Here is a 16,041-nt window from a genome sequence, read left to right as displayed (position 1 = left end):
ATGTAAACCTTACATTCAGGCTGTAAGCTATGGAGTCTGCTGTCAAAGCCCAGAGATCTTCCTTTATATAAAATAAAGTTCTTCTAGTCAAGGGGAGGGTGGTTTGGCCTTCTTGTCCTTTTTCTACAGTCTTTATATACTGACTTCTCTCTTTGTACTCTATGGAATTGCAACAATGCTAACTGTGGTGAGTTTATGCATTTAGCTGCTGTTGGTGGCTCGTATACTGTATTGTAGAGCACAATAATTAAAATGAACATTTTGAAGTATTTCAGCGACTTTGCCAATTCATATTGTGGACAAGTACGAGTGAGTGAGAGGAAGAGTATTTCTTGCTCCCGCGATTTCTGAGAGTCTGGAGTGTTGTGTTCTGGAATGTCTAATCATTTGTAGCTTTGTGATATTTGGAGGAGAACAAATGAGACACCATAGCTAGTCAGTTTTGGGATTTGGGGTATTGATGTGGTAGGTTGGTACACCCCTATACACTGAGGTCCTGTTTTCCTGCGCATTGTTCTGTGTATGTGGAGAATCCCTGCACAAGTATTGCCAGCTTATAGTCGGCTTGGACCCTGTCCATAGCTGACAATGGGTTGGCTTCATTGACACTCTCATTTGCTGGCTTCCTATTTGTTAGCTTCTGTGGGCTTTACTTTCTCTTTATGCATTTATCTCCCCCGCGAGTATGACCGCATTACTTGTTTCCCTCCACTGCACAACTATTTTCTTTATATTTAAGCACTCCACGAGAGTGCATGTGTTAGCAACTGTCTCCCTCGCATACTTCCCCAATCACCACACTCATGATGCTTTTTCTCTGCCTGTGAGCTTATTTCCACCCACTCTGTGAGGCCCTCACTGCTTCTCTGCATTTCTTCCCTCCCTGCGCCCTTTGTGTTGCTACCCCCAACCATGCCATATGTTGCTTGCCCAACTCTACCCTTCGTGATTCTATCCCCACACGGTTACCTCCCCACCACATTGCTTCCCCCGACCCACTTGTGCTCCCTTTTTTCCTTTTAGTTTTACTAATCTAACTTGGATCAGTAAACAAAAAGAAAACAAATGCTCATGTCATTTTGTAGGCACCCACATAGTAGGCACAACCAGACAAAATGATGCAGCTGGCCATGTTATAGGTTTTTTTCCTATTTTTTAGTCATGTGTACAGCAGGGCTTAAACCATGGGATAGCACTCCTAAAGGTTACAATTATAACAATCTGGGCACAACGTATATGAAGCCCTTTGTTTAAGATACTCTATTTGTCATAGAGAGTAACATAAAGGACAAGGAACAGAGAATAAAGTTAGGTTCAAATCAGTAAGGGTTCCAGAAAAATTCAAATCCAGTCCAGTTTTTTTTTTTTTTTTGAGATTCTTCAATCTTTTCTTTTATTCGTAGTCAAAAATTTCATAAAATCAATTCTCCCAGCACGCAAATTGCCAACACGTGTTTTGTCCTCCACAAGGACTTCATCAATGCATAAACATGGTGAGATGAAATCTTATTCCTTCATCAGAGTTAAGGTCGTAGATTGTAGATCAATTAGAACAAAGCACCCTTCAATTTGGTGATTTATTTGATGGATGTCTGCAGTGTAAACTGAGAGATTTATTCGAATTCTATAGACCAATCGTGACAATAATCAGGTACGACGGCAATATTGTACTTGACAAATATATCATACTCTGCTGTTATGGGGTGGACGGTTGATTACCATTCAGAAAGTGTTGTTATTTTCACAACCATAGTGGGTTGTTTAACTTAATATATATATCACAATCTGATGTTTCAACATATCCTGAAGACAAAGATTTTGAGTCCCCGTAGCTGCTACGGGGACGGTTATATGTGGAGACGCTACCACTTTGGTTTCGGCGTAGCAACGTATTATGGTTGCGAAAAATATGTATTCTACTAATACCTATTAGTCGACCACCTCCGTACTCAAAATCTTTGTCTTCAGGATATGTTGAAACATCAGATTGTGATATATATATTAAGTTAAACAACCCACTATGGTTGTGAAAATACGCACTTTCTGAATGGTAATCAACCGTCCACCCCATAACAGCAGAGTATGATATATTTGTCAAGTACAATATTGCCGTCGTACCTGATTATTGTCACAATTGGTCTATAGAATTCGAATAAATCTCTCCGTTTACACTGCAGACATTCATCAAATAAATCACCAAATTGAAGGGTGCTTTGTTCTAATTGATCTACAATCTACGACCTTAACTCTGATGAAGGAATAAGATTTCATCTCACCATGTTTATGCCTTGATGAAGTCCTTGTGGATGACGAAACACGTGTTGGCAATTTGCGTGCTGGGAGAATTGATTTTATGACATTTTTGACTACGAATAAAAGAAAAGATTGAAGAATCTCAAAAAAAAAAAAAACTGGACTGGATTTGAATTTTTCTGGAACCCTTACTGATTTGAACCTAACTTTATTCTCTGTTCCTTGTCCTTTATGTTACTCTCTATGACAAATAGAGTTTCTTAAACAAAGGGCTTCATATACGTTGTGCCCAGATTGTTATAATTGTAACCTTTAGGAGTGCTGTAATCAGAATCTCAACCCCTTATAGCATTTGTGACACACACTGCGTGTGTATGTCGATAGCACCTTGAGGTAGTAGGTGCCCTGAGTTTTCTATAGCCCCCTCCCTGTTGACACTTACGTGTTTGATTCATACCACAAATGTGTACAAATTATACATCCAGTAATACTGTTTTTTGAAGAGCTGTGCGGATGTTTCCCTGTGGGAACACTACTACCTGTCTTTGATGTACTTAAACCATGGGATAAACCGATAACTCCTTTTTTAAACTTTATTTGCTGGCCAGGCAGCACATTGCTGAGGGCTCCTGAAGCAAAAAAAAAACCCAAACAATATTTTACACTAATGGAATTTCATTTTTAGTACATATCGGCCCATCCTGGAAAATGGTGCCCACGTCATGTTTGGTTTGTTCACATTTTTTTTTAAGCACACAATTGTGAGATGATACAGCTCACACATACATGATCACACATGCTCATGCCTTCAAAATCACATGGCCAATGGCAGCGTCATCTATTTTTTTTATAGCCAATGCTGCACAGGATCAGCCAAAAGTGCTTTTCACCTATGCTCTACTTCATGGGCAAACAACATTGGTAAAGCCAATAGGTTTAAAAGGTGAGACATATCAACTTCGCTAATGCATGGTCCAAATGGTACCCACATTAACCATTAGTTACGTTCGCCTGATTCATTGAATCTTCTAATAAGAGCCAGAACATTTGTTTCTTATTAGCATTAAATTGCTCCATTTGTGTCAAGAAATTAAATCCAACAATCATGATTTTTCTGACACCTAAACATAAAATTGCCACAGCATAGGTGATGCAAGCAACCCATATGAGCGAATAACTTTAATCGAGGCAGTGACATTGTCTCATATATGTAGCATAGGAGCCATGCATTGTTTTCAGAAAAGCCAAGAAATCACCTTTGTAAGTCACAAGACTTCTCTCAAAAGAGCCAATTATTTGTCCTCACATGAACCATTAAAGTTGTAAAAGTGTGTCCCCTAAATTATACAAGAAACAGTGCTCTTCATAAAGATGAAGCATCAAATGGCCTTAAAAATTATAGTAATAATATAGTTAGCTGTTTAAACATCTTGGGGATATTGCAAGGAACATGGATGTCACTCGATAATAAGGGGATTCATATTTTATGGAAAAGAAATATTGAGTATTATGACTAAAATACCAGACAACACATCAAGATGAAGACTTCGGGCTTGCTGTGATAAGTAGCAACCTGACTCAAGTAAACATGTTTAGTTTATCAAAATGGTATTTTATTATTAACAACATTCATTCCCAAACCACAGGTCTGTCTCCTTTCTAAACGACCAAACACAATGAACTTTTTAAATATGAAAATTGTTTGTTTTGCAATTATAAATTCTATGGCTAATTGAAAATGAAGGTTGAAATTTGTTTTAAAATTAGTGGACCATTATTTTATAATTACTTTTATATTTTTATTAAAAGTTGAAACCTAGAACCAACTCAAGAAATAGTGCTGGCTTGAGAACAGGAAACATCTTTGTACAATTAAAACCCAATTGACGATCAAAGTGATTGGAACTTTCTCTGAGTAGAGAGATGGCTGCTGTTGCCTTCATTATCGGTGTCCCATATTTGTGACAGATCCAACATTATAGTTTAGGAAAAAATTCAACTTGTTCAACGTATCCAATATTTAGTACGTTCACTCATTGGGCTCTAAGGATTTTACCCACTCACATGTGATGTGCATAAACATGAAATAAGGTGCACAGGTACACATGCAAGGGTGTCCAGGCAAGCGTTATAACTCCAGATTGATTGATAGATGTGTGTCGGTAAAATTAGTGGAATGTAAGTTTGCGATTTCCCAACAAGTAATGTGGTGTATCCAACTAACGAGGAAAGTTGTGGATTGGGGCATGCAGGAGTGCTAGTGTTAGAGGTGTATGGTGTTGGGTGTTCAGGGTTAGGGACACACGTTTACCACCATTACCTTCTGTGGTAGCTTGGGAATTCCAAGCATGCATATAGAATTTCATGCAGCAGGCTAGCATTCTTGTGATGGGACTTGTAGTTCCTGAGAATGCTTGTGAACAGTTAGAGGAGACAGAAGAAGTTGTATGTTTTGTCATCCATAGCTTGAAATAAACAACTACTCAGAATCAAGGTATTGTATACAATTCTACTCCTTTACACTGGTGACAACATAATTGTGATTTTGAGCTCCTTAGGGGATGCCATATATTTTTGTTTGCTGGATTACACGTCGTTGTACCATCAGATCAAATTGCATCCTTTGTCGCAAGAACTGACTTTGATTATTACTCCATATGGTACGTTTAACTATGTGAGGATGTATTTTGGACTCATATCGTCTTATTTAGTATTTCAGAGGATGATGGAAGATGTTTTGATGGGTGTCCCAGGTGTTAACATTTACCAAGATGACATGTTGGTGTTTGGTAGTACAGTTAGGGAGCACGATGAACGGTTGTGTACACTTCTTAAAAGGCTAGATGTGAGTGGGCTCAAACTTAGATTGGAAAAATGCAAGTTCAAGGTAGACAACATAGAGTATTTGGATCACCAGGTTTCTGCAAAGGGTATTCATCCTAAAAATGTATTGGTGGCTGCAATTAGTGAGTTGCCATCTTCAACCAGCAAGGAAGGTACTTCTCTACACTGGCGATGAGTGGAAGCAACCCATGACAGATTTACGGATTCACCTGAACAACCATTCTTCGAAGACGACAACTGCCTGAGGTCTGTTATCTGTTGGAAGCTCAAGCTCTGTGGAGTTTTTCGAGGGATGAGCATTAGAACTGTTGCACATAAAAATGTAGTGAGTCCCTCATGTGCATGGAAACTTAGTGAGCTCCCCATTGAAGTTAACCTCACAGCACTGCTTTAAACTTTTAACAAGTTTACACTTAGACCTGTTAAACGGAGCCTTCGCCTACGTATATAACTTGCGATGCATAGAATAACCGTGCCAACATTTTTACACCATATTGGTTACAACCAATATTTACAGTTTTTTTAACCTTGACCCTTACAGCGGCAACTATCCTTTGACTCGCTCCAGGCATCTCACGATACGAAGGTGAGCTCTGCTTCACAAACAGGACATGCTGAAGCCCTGCGACAGCTGGTTGCCTGGCAATGATTCTTGGAGGCAGCTCGCACTAGTTACGTGTGACCCACCTCAGGACGAGGACACACTGAAGTGCTGTGGCAGCGGCTTGCCCGGCAACAGTTCTCGGTCAGGATGCACAGGAATGTTGTGCCGTCAAGGGCAGCCATATTGATTTGGGAAAACATTTGTTGGAAACACTACATCTTTGCTTGCTTAACTCAGTGAAACACGCCTTTGCTCAAACCTTATTGCATTGGCTGAATCTTCAAAAGTACTTTGCTGTATCTAGAAATATACAGGAAGATACATTTCCACTCAGAGCGTCTCATTGACTTGAGGAGGTTTGAATCTTCAAGCTAGTCACCATCAAGCTGGGGAATTTTCTTTCTGTTGTGGTTGAAATTTGCTTGTCTTCCTTTATCTGCTACAATAGTTATACTTTGCATTTTGGTGTTTATATAACAACACCAAGAACATTGGCTTTGCACTCATTTTTCATTCCCTACAGGATTTGGAGTTCTGATATTCATTGTATATCGGAGTGCTATTGCATTGTGGTGTTTCTTTGTTTATTTATGTTTTGTGTTTAGCTGAATTAATGAGTAACGTTTCGCTGCCATTCAAAATGTAAGTCCATTTCCATTCTTCCTTTTCTCTCCTGAGGAACTAATCCTCCACTGGTCGAAATGATAGAAGGTATTTTACCATTATGCCATGGTTTGCAGCACATCCTTGAGTGCTGAGAGGAAGACGTCCTTGTTATTACATTGTCAAGGCCCTGATGGGCAGGAGGTGTATGAGCAACATTTGGATTTTTCTGACAGTGATGTGTCTGGTTTGAACGAATTGGAAATATGCATGAAAAAACTTGATTTGCATCATCTTCCAAAAATCTGTACAATACTACAACGTTATCACTTTGGTAAGTGCAAGCAGAAACCAGGTGAATCTGTTGGAAAGTACATAACATCATTACGAATATTAACTTCTGCTTGTAATTTAGGTGGTTTACCTGAAGAACGCCTGAAAGATCAGTTTATGATGAAGTGTCATTGTTAAAGCAAGGCAATCTTTATGGCAAAGAGATATCCCTTCTTCGTGTGAAGTAGAGAGGTGATGAAGGCAAAGTTAGGAGTGTGAAGGTCAAAATGTTCAAAAAGGATGGTCCTGAACACTTTATTGAAAAGGATAATCCTAAGGATTCTAAAAAGCAAATTATTTTCTTTTGTTGTAGCAGTGTTTTGCATTTGGCCACTTGTAAGGATGGAAAGCAATTTGTAAAAAATGTGGTTGAAAGGTTCACTTTATGACAAATTATAGATCGATTGGTGATAAAAGTGAGAGTAAGCGAAGTGGAAATGACTGTCAAAACCAAATGTCAAACCCAAATGTGAAGATGGGCTTATGGATGACGTGCAAGTAGAGGGTGCGAAGGTGAAAATGTTATGTGATTCAGGGGCCAAGGTCACACTCATACAATAACTGTTTTATGACAGTGAAATAAAACCAAATGTAAAACATTTTACGCCTGATAAAAGACCCAGAGGATATGGGGGAGAACTTATCAAACTCTCAAGTTATTATATGGGTGAGATTGAGTTTGGAGGGAGGTTTACATCTGGAAGGATATGTGTATATATGTGACGAGACTCTATTGTTAGCTGGTTCCATCAAAGGGAGTTGGGTATCTACCTTGACCCTAATGAATCCCCAGCAGCCAGGTTGAAAGAGACACTGGAAGAAGTCAAGATGAGTATTTCCCCTGTGAATGAGAGACCAATGAGTGATTTAACTGGGGCTGAGCTGAAGGAGAGACCGAGTGAAGTGGAGTCAAATACTTGCAGTGCTAAATATCAGGAGTTCTTTCCAAATGTTTTCAGAAAAGTGTGGGGATGTTTGAGGCATGACATCAACTGTATACAAATCAAACTGAGATCAATACCCAAGACTTGCAAAGTGAGGGGTGTTCCTTAAAGGGTGAGGGATGAGATGGCCCGTGAATTGAAAAAGTTGGAAAATGCTGGGATAATTTAAAAAGTTGAATGAAGTATTGCCTACAACTCTACTTCTCTACACCTTCGCTCTGCTGAACTGCTACAAATAATAAATCAAGTCCAATGAGGTTCAGTTCAATTTAGCGAGTCATCAACTCAGCAATATACTCACCTCAGCATGTACGTTTTAGTGGGAAATGAGAGAGCGGCTCTTCCTGACTAATTCAGGCAGAGGCTGAAGTAGTGGTCCAGCTCTAGACGCAGAAGTAGCACTGGAGAATATCCAAGTGGTCAGCATTGCAAGTGGTCGATGGAACCTACCTCAAAGGAGGCAATTTTTGCATAGCACTGTCTTGGGGGAGACAAAATCATTACCAATGCCTGAGCATCATCTATTCAATTAAGGCAGCAGGGACTGTTGTGACTGGCCGATCATGGTAATAACTGCCCATAAAAAAATAAAACAAAATGTTCCAAGAGTAAGAGTGTGTCAATTTGCTCCCTTTGTTGAAAATAGTGACGTTTGATACAATGTATGATGACAATAATTAGTACATGTTAGAAATGGGATTTCTGGTTGGTTAGGGCATGTGCCTAAGCCAGGTAGAAAGCACCACTCTTGTCAGGGCAAGAGAGTTACACACCAAAGATTTATTCATTTATTTATTTATGGGGTTTCTAAAGCGCACAGCTACCCCCTATGGGGGTCTCCCGGCGCTGAGGCAGGTGGTAGGCGGCAGGCGGGGGGGGAAGAGAAAATAAAAAATAAAACTAGGTGCTGGTGAAAAAAAGAAAAAGGTTTTCAGGGCACGCAGAAAAGTAAGTTCTGACTTCGATAAGTGGATGGAGAGTGGCAAGGCATTCAAAAGTTTAGAGGTTCCAACCGCAAAGGCTCTGCCACCCATCCTGGCCTTGCGAAAGTGAGGGATGACTAGGACACGCTGGTGATTAGATCTCAGGGCCCGGTCGTGATGGTAGTGTTGGAGTCTTGCTCTCAGATACACAGGGCCCAGTCCCCGGAATGAATTCAATGTTCCTGATAACAGGCAGCCAGTGCTGGATCCTCAGGTGGGGGAAAATAGTGTTTTGTACTATCTGTAGATGCCAAGTCAGATAGGCGGGAACCCCCAGATAGAGACTGTTTGCGTAGTCCAAGTGGGATGTGATTAGCGCATGGACGACTGTACTTTGGCATTCCAAGGGAAGGAAGTGGAGTAATTTCCGCAACGTGCAAAGCTTTCCAAAGCAGGAGGAGGAGAATTGTCTAATTTGTGCTTTACAGGAGAGATCGTTGTCAAATCTGAAGCCATGATTTCTCACTGAGTCAACAGGTTCTGGAGGGGGATACATCTCCTGAGGCCACCAGAGCACAGGGGGGAGGAGGAGATTTTTGATTACCTCGGTTTTTTCCAAGTTAAGCTGCTGTATGTCGATTTAGATTCCGTATGCGTTTCCCGATTCATGCCCTTATATAGGTACATTTCACATTGCCCTTATATAGGCATGGAAATCCAGTCCTTATTTAGGCATAGTCCATGCTACCCAAATACAGGCATGGCTACTTCCATCCGTTCTTCTACGTCACAACGATTTCTTGGAAAACCAGACTCTTAAGCCGTTAGGGACTTCCCCTTGCTTGGATATTGATTTCTCCAAGAACTCATTTATTATGCATGAACATCTATTCCTTAGGGGTTCATCCATGACGTTCATATGCCTGACTTTACATCAACACTTGCATTCCTAAACACCTTCAAGGTATAACTATACCTTCACTTGCTATGGCAATGCACGGTGCAGTTTGGTGAAGTTCGACTACCTACTTGCACGACGCAGCTCGCTACAGCAAGTACCGAAGGAAGCCAACTCTCCAGCTGACGCACTGACCAGAAGCTGTCATCCTCCTGCCAAGAATCAATCTCCAGTGTTTCTAACTCCCCTAAAGATTCCTTAAATTGCGAATTCGCAATTTTTGGCCGCTATTTACTGCGAAGTCAGACTTCGTGGTAAATAGCGAAAAGTTAGAAAAATGCACTTTAGTGCATTTTTCTAAGTTGGATGTTACACACACACATGTCCTTTGGACATGTGTGTGCGCAACACCAGTGTAAATCACCATTTCAGGGGTGCTACAGGGTGTCCTTTGGACACCCTGGCACCCTTGAAATCGCTTCCTTATTTGCGATTTGCTAATTGCTAGCAATTAGCGAATCGCAAATAAGGAAGCTGTAGAAATCGCTATAAATTTTGCGATTTCTACATGCATCCCGTTTTGCGAGTCTTTAATAGCGATTCCTTAATAATCGCTATTAAGGACTCGCAAAAGAGGAGCATGATGAATCTGGGGGGTAAACTCATGTTGCAAAACATTTGCAGTGCAAAATGCACACAGTACAGCATCATTGAATAACATTGTGCGTAAAATATAAAACCACATTAGATATTTCTAACGGTTTCTTTTGTCAAAATATTGCACTTGAAAGCAGGTATTTGACTACTTTCTCAATTATGGGGACACAGGTCACTTCTGTCATCTCCCTCAGGGATTTAAGAATAGTCCTGGGTTATTCTCAGCAAGGGTTACAGAGTTACTACAAACTTATGATGATGAGGCATTGTTATATGTCGATGAAATCTACATTACAGACGATTACCTGGATAGGCACTTGAATACGGTGAACACCATTATACTTGGATTCGCCTCTGAGGGTTACAAATTCAATTTTAAAAAATGTAGAATTGCCCATATCAGCATCCATTTCCTAGGATATGAATTATCAAGTGAAGGCAAAAGCCTGGCAGCCAAGTTTTTAGAAAAGTGTGCGCTGCTCCAACCATCAAAAACGCTGAAAAGCTTACAGTTGATTCTAGGTTTCCTGAATTACGGAAGAACTTACATTCTAAACTACGCAGAAAGGGTTAAACCTCTCTACGAATTAATCAAACCTGATTTTTAAACAATAAATTGGACACAAAAACACACAGAAATTTTGCGTTCACTCCAAACAGACAAGTTAGCAACTAAACATTTACAAAAACACGTAAATGCACGCAATCTTTCCGTATCAATGCGGATTCACATACTTAACTTTTAACGAAGGTGAACAAATACCAGTAGCTTACAAATCACACGTGTACACACAAGCTGAAAGGAAGTTTACTTCTACAGAAAAAATTCTGACAGCTTTTCAAACCGCTGTAGCAAAAGAAAGAGCCCTCGCACAGGGAAAATACATTATGGCCGTAACTCCTGCCTTAGAGGCAGTGACAAAAGCGAGTATTCCAAATGCTAAAGCTTTACATCTGAGATGGATACAATGGGTTAATTCTCTTCCTGCAACAGATGTTGAATACGTTTTGATCCTTATTTAAAAACACAAGCATTTCTACAATACGAACAAGAATGTCCTCTGCCTACTTAAATTCTACCTCTTGACCAGTATGAATGTATTATTTATACTGACGGATCAGCTCAACCCGCTACGGGGAGTAAACAAGCATATAGTGCGGCGTGCGCGATTGTTAAAGGTCGCTGGCGCAATGGCAAATTTAGACCAATGGTCACTAAAACGCAATCCTTAGGAAATTGTACAGCTCAGCGAGCTGAACTACAGGCATTCAAGATGGCATTTGAGAATACGGATCGCGAATTCTCCACACTCATAGTGTGCGATTTGTTTTTATTGTGTTCAATCTTTCATTGAATACTTGCAAAACTGGCTTCAAAACGGCTTCAAAGATGCAAAAGGTGGCACAATCAAGCATAAAATGCTTTGGGAACAAGTAGTTCAGTTACGAGAAGGACTACAAAACACTAACGTAATACATACGCTGAGTCATCAACGTGATGGCGTTCACATTGAAGGGAACTCATTGGCTGATGAAGCCGCAAAGGCAGCTGTGCAAAAGGCTTCTGTAGCTGCAATCACTTGTTCAAAAATGAAAATAGACAGCGATATAATGCTGGCTGTCAGTGCTACATGCTAGGGCAGCGGATTTGGATGTGGCCTCAGCGCTCGGCTGACGCTCAAACTGTTATAAAAGATTTGCAAATCTTTATCGCCACATATGCAATCGGCACTCTACATTCTGACCAGGGTCCTGCATTTAGCTCTCGAGCTTACAAAGAGGCCATGGCCAGTTTGGGCGTTGCATTGCAGTATTCTAGTCCATTCCATCCTGAGGGAAATTCAGTTGTAGAGAGAAAAAACCAGGACATAAAGCAATCTATAACAGCTAGGGTATTAGGTTCGGGTGACGGGTGAATGAAACATCTAACAAGTGTCCAATGTAGTCTTAATAACTTGCCAAGAAGTTCTCTAGGGGGAATCACTCCATATGAAGTCCTTTTTGGGACAAGAATGTTGGTCGCGGACCTTGATTGTCAGACATCAGTGGTGGAACAAAAAACATTTGATATCAAAGCTCGTTTGGCTGTTTTACAGGACTTAAATGAACTAAGAACAAAACAAAGCAATGTGTTCCTGAATCCAACCACCACTGAGGAAAAAACGACCGTCCCAGCAAGGCCTGTCTGGATCCCAAAGCTTGGTGATCTAGTCAGAGAAAAGATCGCGGACAAGAAGGAATTTGGGCCTTCTTAAAGACAACTTGTATCTGTCCTAGCAATCCACGGATCAAGAACAGTTTTACTGCCGCCCCTTGCTGGTAAAAAGGAGAACAGGTTTGTGTTCATCGACCTCAGAAAACCACACTATGTGGCCGATACTAAACAGTAGGCCAAGTGGACTTCGACCAAGTAGCAGATGCACACCACTTGCTACAATCCAAGAGGTTCAAACTGAGAGACTTATCACCTTTGAGGAATCTGCAGTGCAAAAACAAGGACTATGCAACAAAGCTATGGAATTTGTACCTCTTGAGACCCAAATAACAGTTTGTCAAGAAACACCTGTCTACAATGAAGTAACAAGTGATCAAGTGGTTGCAGCGATTTCAACGAATCCTGATGCGATCCCAACAATTGACAAAACTGCCTCTGGCTATTTCATTAACTTTGATACATTTTCTGAGTATACCAGCGAACCTGAAACAACGCCAGCAAAAAGGACTTTCAAAGAACAAGCAATAGACCTTTTTCATCACCTGGAAAAGACTTATCTGGTTTCACCATGGATTAAACTTTGGATTGTGTTGGAAATATTTTTTCTTCTACTTTCGTTGACTCTGGTAATAACGCTGGGTATGCTGGTAAATGGAAGATATGTTGAATTGGACACAGCAAGTAAGAACGTCAACTTACTCCTCAAGCCACACAAGTCATCCCATCATAAACAAAGAGACTTGTCAACAGTGAACATCACAGCTGTTCCTATACCTGATGGTATAGCTTGGGACAGAGCAGAATATGACATTTTTGGCCCGTCTGAGCTGTTGAAGATTCTACACTTATTCAAGATTTCATTAAGTGACTTTGTTTCATCTAGTACCTTTTCTGATGATTGGGACTTCGAGACTATTAATAATATGATGTTAGACCTAGAAATGTCTGCAGTATTTACAAATCATGAATATTTAGAAGGTTCATCAGACTATGAACAAATGTATTGTTATAAGCATTATGGGCAGAATTTCTTGCACAAATCTGCAAATCCTAGAGATGTATTAATGTATAACCAATGGGAACATTGTCCTACGGCACCAAAGGGTAGCTCAAAAACAATTGCTATGACAGTTCCATACTTTTCAGGGTTCAACGTATCCAATCCAGAAACATTTTACTTTAAAAATGTAAACAAGACAGGAAGGAAAAGTATGTTGACCAATACAAAACAGATTTATTCTGCAGCCTTTTATGCCCAACTGTCTAAATTAGGTTTTGACTTTTGGAAAGACAACATTGAGACAAAAGCTGTCTGGGGTACAAAAGATTGGCAAGTACAGGGGGTAGAAGCTATGTTTAGAGCCTGTATCATCCCTGAACAAATTATGTTTTTGAATTACACTGTCCAACAGACGTCTTGCCTTGGGTTAGCCAAGATCATAGACATGAACAATCCGGCCACACCTACACCTACATATGATAGTAATAACACTTCAGAGGGGGAGGTCGACGTACATACTATTTTGCATCACAACAGAACAGAACCAGATTGGAATAAATTGTTGATCTGGCCCACAGACACAAACAACTGTCAAAATAGATTCCTGAACAAGACACAGGGTTTCATATTCAATAGGCTAGACTCAAGATACGTTCAGAGAAAGCATCCAGGAATAGTAAGAACATACAGTGTAGGGAAGTTATGCCTTGATTGGCTACAAAGATCTACACTTAAAGATGTAAAGCAATACTTATCTTTACTTAAAGATGGCGCAGATCTTAGGGAGTTCTTGCTAGGACCAAGAAAAACGCGTCAAAAACGTTTTATATATGCCGGTATCTATACTGCTTATAATGAAGCATGGAAGATTATGCAAGCAGAGACTGCAGAACAAATACGAGAAATTGATCGTATTAATTTAGAGAAAACTCTCTCTGTGGTTGACAATGGGTTAACGACTCTGTCATCCAGGATATATTCATTGGACAGCATAGTGTCTTCTGCCATAGACATCATGGAACAGGACTTGGTTATGCTGTAACATGGTCAGTCGCAATTACGTTATATCATGCTATAAAGCTGGACGTTGCAAAACCTTCATTCAGGCTATGTGCCTTGCCGTTTAATCAATACCACGTCACTGTTTTCAGAATTCAATCTCAATGATAAACAGATCAAATTGGCACAAAGAGGAGCAGACTATATGGTGCTGAGCATTGAAACTGGAAAGATTACCATTTACGGTAGCAGAGAAACCAGCTACTGAATGGATAATACATGGAACAATCACTCTGCCTGTTACAATTTTCCATTTTCAGTATTGCCTAAAACACATACCAGCAGGCACACATGAAAGGTTGGGTAAAGAATACATCAAGGCATCCTGGGAATTACCATACACACGCAGATGTTGGGATGGGGGACGTGAAGTGTTTCTTAGCGGTTCAAACTGTAAAAACGCACTAAGCGGTTCTCTCCTGTGTCAGGGTATAAACTTACATGTGGCCTGCAATGGTTCCTCTAACAATTTATTCTGCCACCTGCAATGTTCACCAGCTGCAGTGATTTATCCGATTTTTTGGAAAATTTTCAAATGGAAGTTACCTCATGTTGAATGTTCACAGCTGCTATGGCATGTTGCCAGGAATACCATATCTAGTAACTGTGTCATCCAGGGTCACTTGCTGTATGCAAGTATTGTTTCCAAAAACCAAGTTAGTCAGGGAGTCGCCACTTTGGCCTTCACTGAACATCTCTTCTATAAGAATTGATACTCTAAGCAGAATGAAAGCCATTCTTTTGCAAAAAACTGTGCCACTGACCTCGGCCAAAGAAACCTATGATCTACAAGTCGCAAGGACTTTTGCCGAGATACATGCCCTCTTCACTACAAACTGCCCTATACATTTCTCAGAAATGTTAAATTGTATCTTAAACATGTCTGATACGAGCGGTATTGTACATCTATTTAAGAACGTATTTTCCGGAATGTTAGCACCTTTTCAAGCAGTCCTAGGAATATTTCCAAACTTCATGCACTCTGTGTTTGGCGTACTGCTTCTCCTTTTGGGACTCATTGCAGGGATACTATTTTTGCTCCTACTGCTGCGATAGGGCAAGCCAAATCATCAGCGACACCCAGTTCTCCATGGAGACAACTCTACTGGCGATGAATTGTCGTGAGCGCGTAGTACAAATTTTGGGACTACCTCATCCATGAGAATTAAATACCACATGGTTTCTGACATTCAGACCAATCTGGCAAGATTGCATCTTACCTGTTCTACGCTGCCTGCTATGCATAGAAGAATGCGTGCTAGACATCTGTCTGACACTTCCATCAGTCATGCCAACGGATGTTGACACTTTGTTGGACCCGGTAACGGCCCATGCGCAGTGTTGTCCCCAGCGGCAACCAATTCTGATGACGGCATTCATTGAGATCTCACAAACACAAATTGCAACTGCTGAGGTACGAGAGGAAACAGGCGCGCAGGAACCATCCAATTCAAACATTGCTAATGCACCAATGCTGACTGCAATGCTTCACATCTATGTGCGGTTAGTCTTCTGGATGAGGTAATCCAACTATCACCTACAATGATAGAGGGTTTCTTTACAGACTTAGAAGATTTCATGTATTCTCCAAGCAATAGCACTGACATTTGAGTTCGGCACTTAGTGTTCCCAGAGACTTTGAATTTGACCTTCATTTTTGAAAACAAAGAAGTTTTTCCCATTATTATTTTTTTTCCCCAAATTTGTA

Source organism: Lissotriton helveticus, chromosome 2_1 (assembly GCF_964261635.1).
Source record: "Lissotriton helveticus chromosome 2_1, aLisHel1.1, whole genome shotgun sequence".
Lineage (NCBI taxonomy): Eukaryota > Metazoa > Chordata > Amphibia > Caudata > Salamandridae > Lissotriton > Lissotriton helveticus.
The sequence above is the reverse complement of the archived record's forward strand: the minus strand, read 5'-3'. Positions refer to the sequence as shown.